This window comes from Balearica regulorum, chromosome 31, assembly GCF_011004875.1.
Source record: "Balearica regulorum gibbericeps isolate bBalReg1 chromosome 31, bBalReg1.pri, whole genome shotgun sequence".
NCBI classification, from domain to species: Eukaryota; Metazoa; Chordata; class Aves; order Gruiformes; family Gruidae; genus Balearica; species Balearica regulorum.
The window spans coordinates 176,396-181,787 of record NC_046214.1 but is presented as its reverse complement, the minus strand read 5'-3'; the positions used below and the strand labels follow the sequence as shown (position 1 = coordinate 181,787).

At 50.4% G+C, this 5,392-nt stretch overlaps 1 pseudogene; it reads right to left on the bottom strand.

Annotated features, from left to right (window-relative positions):
* Positions 1-4,256: 4,256 nt before the first annotated feature.
* On the bottom strand, positions 4,257-5,184 carry LOC142598822 (olfactory receptor 14C36-like; annotated as a pseudogene).
* Between the last annotated feature and the right edge of the window lie 208 nt (positions 5,185-5,392).

The window sequence follows — 5,392 nt, the reverse complement described above, 5'->3', positions numbered from 1 at the left end:
AGCAGCAGGATCATCACTTGGACAGTTGATTATGATCTCCTTTTGTCTCTGCAGGTGAGACTCTGCTTGCAGCAGGCTCATGGCTGGGGTTGATGCATGTGAAGTCACTTCTGTGGGTGTATCTGAGAGGACAGCAGTAGGCACAGGACATGGACACAGTTCTTGTGATGTCACTTCTGCCTGACTACCCAACATCTGATTGGATGCATCATTCTTGCAGGCTCTCATCCTGCTGGGAGACTTCAACCACCCTGAAAAAGTAGCATGGCACACTGTAGGCAATCCAGAAGTATCCTGGAGTGCATCAAGGATAACTTCTTAGGGCAGGTAATAGATAGCCCTACCAGAGGGGATGTGTTACTGGATCTGTTGGTCATCAACGCAAGTGAGCTAATCGGAGACCTCAAGATTGGAGGCAGCCTGGGCTGCAGTGATGATGCACTGGTGGAGTTTGCCTCCTGAGGGATATGGGACAGGTGAAGGGTCAAGTCAAGACCCTGAATTTTAGGAAAGCAAACTTCCAGCTGCTGAAGGAGTTCATCAATAGGATCCCTGGGGAAACGTCCCTCAGGGACAAGGGAACAGAACAGAGCTGGCAGATCTTTACAGACACTTTCCATAGAGAGCAAGAGCTCTCGATCCCCAGGTGTAAGAAATCAGGAAAGGAAGGCAAGAGACCAACAAGTTGAGACTTGCTGGTTAAACTAAAGGGCAAGAAGGAAGGGCACAGGCAGTGGAAGCAGGGACAGGTATCCTGGGACAAGTATAGGGACGCTGCTCGGTTGTGTAGGGATGGGGTCAGGAAGGCCAAGGCGCAGCTAGAGCTGAACTTGGCATGGGACACAAAGAATAATAAGAAGGGCTTCTATAGGTATGTTAGCCAGAAAAGGAAGGTCAAAGAAAGTGCACCCCGCTGATGAACACAACTGGCAAACTGGTAATAACAGATGAGGAGAAGGCTGAGGTGCTCAACATTTTTTGCCTCAGTCTTTGCTGGCAACCTCTCTTGGCACACCTCTCAAGAGGATGGACCTCAAGGCAGGGACTGGAGGAGCAAAGTCCCTCCCACTGGAACAGAAGATCAGGTCTGAGACCACCTGAGGAACCTGGACATTGTCCTGGTTCTGGCAAGGATAGAGTTAATTTCACAAGGAGCCAGGACAGGTGACCCAAGCTGGCTGGGGGCTATTCCATACCATGTGACATCATGCTCACCATAAAAGGGGGCTAGTCGGGTAGGGGAGGGGCGGCGCAGCTTCGGCACGGTTCCGGGACGGGCTGAGTGTCTGGTCGGTCGGTCGTTGGTTCGGTAAATTGTTCTCTATTATCACCCATTGTTAATATTTGTTATCAGCACTGTTGTTGATTGTTTTTTTCCCTCTCCCTTGCTGTCCCAGTAAACTGCCCTTATCCCAATCCTCGAGGCTTTTGCCGTTGGTTTTTTCCTGTTCTCCTCCCCGTCCCGCTGGGGAAGGAGTGAGTGAGCGGCCGCGTGGTGCTCAGCTGCCGGCTGGGCCTAAACCACGTCAGTCCTTTTTGGCGCCCAACGTGGGGCCCGAGGGGTTGTGATAAGGACAAGTCTGACCCAAGTGTGTTAAAGAAAATCATAAATTCTTATGATGTTATTGAAACAGTCACTGGTCATAATGATGTTCTGTTTGATTACATGGCTCTGGTTTGTAAACCCGTGTTTACTCTATGCAATCCCTGTGGATGCTGTTTATCACCTCTGGGAGAGGGGTTCCTGTTCTCATGTTGTTGTCTTGTGTGATAATGACTTATGATAAGATATCATCGACAGTCATGAATCTGAGCTGGTACTTGTACGTAGCATTTCTGTCATGCCTGTACCTCAGTCAATATTTTTTAGACTTGATTAATAACTGCACCCGATCTATGGGGAAGACGGGGGGGGGATACATTCTCCCACTCTTTCACCTCCCCTTTTCCCTTTTGGTTGGTTAGCAACAATTTTTGAGAATTTTGAATACCCTTGGAATGTTCAGGCCAGTATATTCCTATTGCTAGGTCTCCTGAATGTTTTCCAACTCCTGTTCAGGGTTAGCAAAAATTGTTTCAAGAATATTACCCAGGGATATTCCCCGAGACTGAATGGTCAGGGCTGGCATGGCATGTGGGAGAGTATGGGTGGGTATCTAGAGAACTTTTCACCCCCAATGGTTTGGAGCTTCACTCCTGAACAATTGCAAGACCCTGATACAATGGTAGAATATTTGAAAGGAAAATATCCTTGTGGGAATTCTAAGGAGACACAACTTACTGCGCTGTGCTGGTCCCTGGCCACAATCTATCAAACACTGCTTGACAGTAGACAGCACCACCCAGAGGGAGAGAGTGGACCCACAGGTACTGCAGCTGCCCAGGCCCCCGCAACAGGCACTGCAGCTGCCCAACCCCCGCAACAGGCACTGCAGCTGCCCGGGCCCCCACAACAGGCACTGCAGTCGAGCCAAAAGATCAACCCATACCAATATCAGTCACCCCTATACACAAAAAGAAATACACAAAGAAATCGGTTCGCATCGTGAGAGATGATGATGAACCAGGGCCATCACGAGAAGAAGAAGAGCCGGAACCAGAAGTGATCACCCGATCTCTGTCCCTGAGTGAGTCGATGGAAGTCCATTGCTGGTAAAACAAATCACTCTCCAGGCTCCTTTCCCTGTGCCTGCTGTGTCCCCTGGGCTTGCAGAACCCTCCCTTGGTGGTTCACACCCACCTTTAGCACTTGATCTCTGGGTCACTTCACCTTGGACAGGCTTGTGCTCGGTGGGCTCCATTCCCTGCTGACCTCCTGGCACGTGCTGTCCCTGCAGATCCCCTGTGCTCTCCTGGCAGCTCTTGATTCCTTCCAGAAAAACACTCATCTGCCATCACCCTGTCACAGGCTGTTGAGCCCCAGGCAGCTTAGTTGGAGTCCATTCAGCATCTGTGTGGGTGCTGTCCACCAACAAGGAGCACCTGAGCCATTCCTCAGTCCCTGGAAGAGCACACTGGGACCCTGATCTCATCCCACTGCGCCCATGGAGAAACAAGCAAAGCAACAGCTTTTCTTCAGAGTCTCTTCCGTGGGCATAGGTCTTCCAGAGCACACCTTGGTAAAAGACGTAAGCCTTTGGGCAGTGCCCTGAGGAGATTGCCTTTGCTGGTGGAAATGCTGTTACAGAGGCCAGCTCTGTCAGAGATCTGCTGTGCAGGGACTCTGTACACTGGAACTGCCTCTGCAGCTCCAGAGAAGGTCTCGTAGGAAAAATCTCAGTCAGAAATGTCACTGCAGGGTCCTTTTTAATGTTTAAATGCACAGCGGCTGTGTAAATTCATTTAGATTGTCTTTGGTCAAACCAGAGAGGTAGACAATGGACTGAAAGCATTGTCCTCCTTCCCGAGGAGAAGGACTTGGGGGCGTTGATTAATGAGAAGCTCAACACAAGCCATCAACACAGGCTTGCAGCTCAGAAAGCCAACCGTGTCCTGGGCTGCATCAAAAGAAGCGTGACCAGCAGGGTGAGGGAGGTGATTCTGCCCCTCTACTCTGCTCTGGTGAGACCCCCCTGCAGTACGGCATCCAGCTCTGGGGTCCGCAACATAAGAAGGACATGGACCTGTTGAAGTGAGGCCAGAGGAGGGCCACGAAATTATCAGAGGGCTGGAACATGTCTGCCATGAAGACAGGCTGAGAAAGTTGGGGTGGTTCAGCCTGGAGAAGAGAAGGCTCCGGGGAGACCTTATACCAGCTTTCCCGTACCTGAAGGGGCCTACCAGAAAGCTGGAGTGGGGCTGTTTCAATGGCATGTAGTGACAAGACAGGGTGTAATGGCCTTAAACTAAAAGAGGGTAGAATTTGATTAGATATAAGGGAAAAAAATCTTCCCTGTGAGGGTGGTGAGGCACTGGAACACATTGCCCAGAGAAGCTGTGGATGCCCCATCCCTGGAAGTGTTCAAGGCCAGGCTGGATGGGGCTTTGGGCAACCTGGTCTAGTGGAGGGTGTCCCTGGCCATGGCAGGAGGTTTGGAACTAGAAGATGTTTGAGGTCCCTTTCAATCCAAACCATTCTATGATATGATTCTATTCTATAATAAATAAGAATTAGTATGAATAATGATAATTCTTTGTGAACAACATTATTGGAAGTAAAAAAAAAATCAGTAATAACATCAGCTACAAAATATATAAAAGATACCATAAGCTTGTTATGAATTATGTTACAAATACTATGGAGAAGCAGCTGGGAACTATATTACTTCTAAAAACCATCTAGTCATCAGTTTCCAAACTGCACCCTTGAGCTCCTTGTTCCTCATGCTATAGACGAGGGGGTTCATTGCTGGAGGCACCACCGAGTACAGAACTGCCACCACCAGGTCCAGGGGTGGGGAGGAGATGGAGGGGGGCTTCAGGTAGGCAAACATGGCAGTGCTGATAAACAGGGAGACCACGGCCAGGTGAGGGAGGCACGTGGAAAAGGCTTTGTGCCGTCCCTGCTCAGAGGGGATCCTCAGCACGGCCCTGAAGATCTGCACATAGGACAGCACAATGAAAACAAAACAACCAAAACCTAAAAAACAGCTTAATATGAGAAGCCCAACTTCCCTGAGGTAGGCGTCTGAGCAGGAGACCTTGAGGATTTGGGGGATTTCACAGAAGAACTGGTCCACAGCATTGTCATGGCAGAGTGGTATAGAAAATGTATTGGCCGTGTGCAGCACAGCATAGAGAAACCCACTGCCCCAGGCAGCTGCTGCCATGTGGACACAAGCTCTGCTGCCCAGCAGGGTCCCGTAGTGCAGGGGTTGGCAGATGGCAACGTAGCGGTCATAGGCCATGACATGTGAGAATGGAAAACTCTGCTGAAATCAGAAAGTAAAAGAAAAAGAGCTGTACAGCACATCCTGTGTAGGAGATGGCCCTGGTGTCCCAGAGGGAATTGGCCATGGCTTTAGGGACAGTGGTGGAGATGGAGCCCAGGTCGAGGAGGGAGAGGTTGAGGAGGAAGAAGTACATGGGGGTGTGGAGGTGGTGGTGGCAGGCTATGGCAGTGATGATGAGGCCATTGCCCAGGAGAGCAGCCAGGTAGATGCCCAGGAAGAGCCAGAAGTGCAAGAGCTGCAGCTCCCGTGTGTCTGCGAATGCCAGGAGGAGGAACTCAGTGATGGAGCTGCTGTTGTTGGTCATTTGCAGGTTCTTCACTAAGGGACATTGTCCTAAGGAGGAACAGACAGGGGAAAATTACGACAGACTTCTCTGAGCAAAGCCACTCCATTTTTCGTAGACATCACACCCCCTCCCCCACTTCCAAGGGATTTCCTTTGTTTGCTTTGTGCTGGCTGAGTGTCCTTTGAGGAGCAGGACCGCTGCCCCGGTGCTGCCA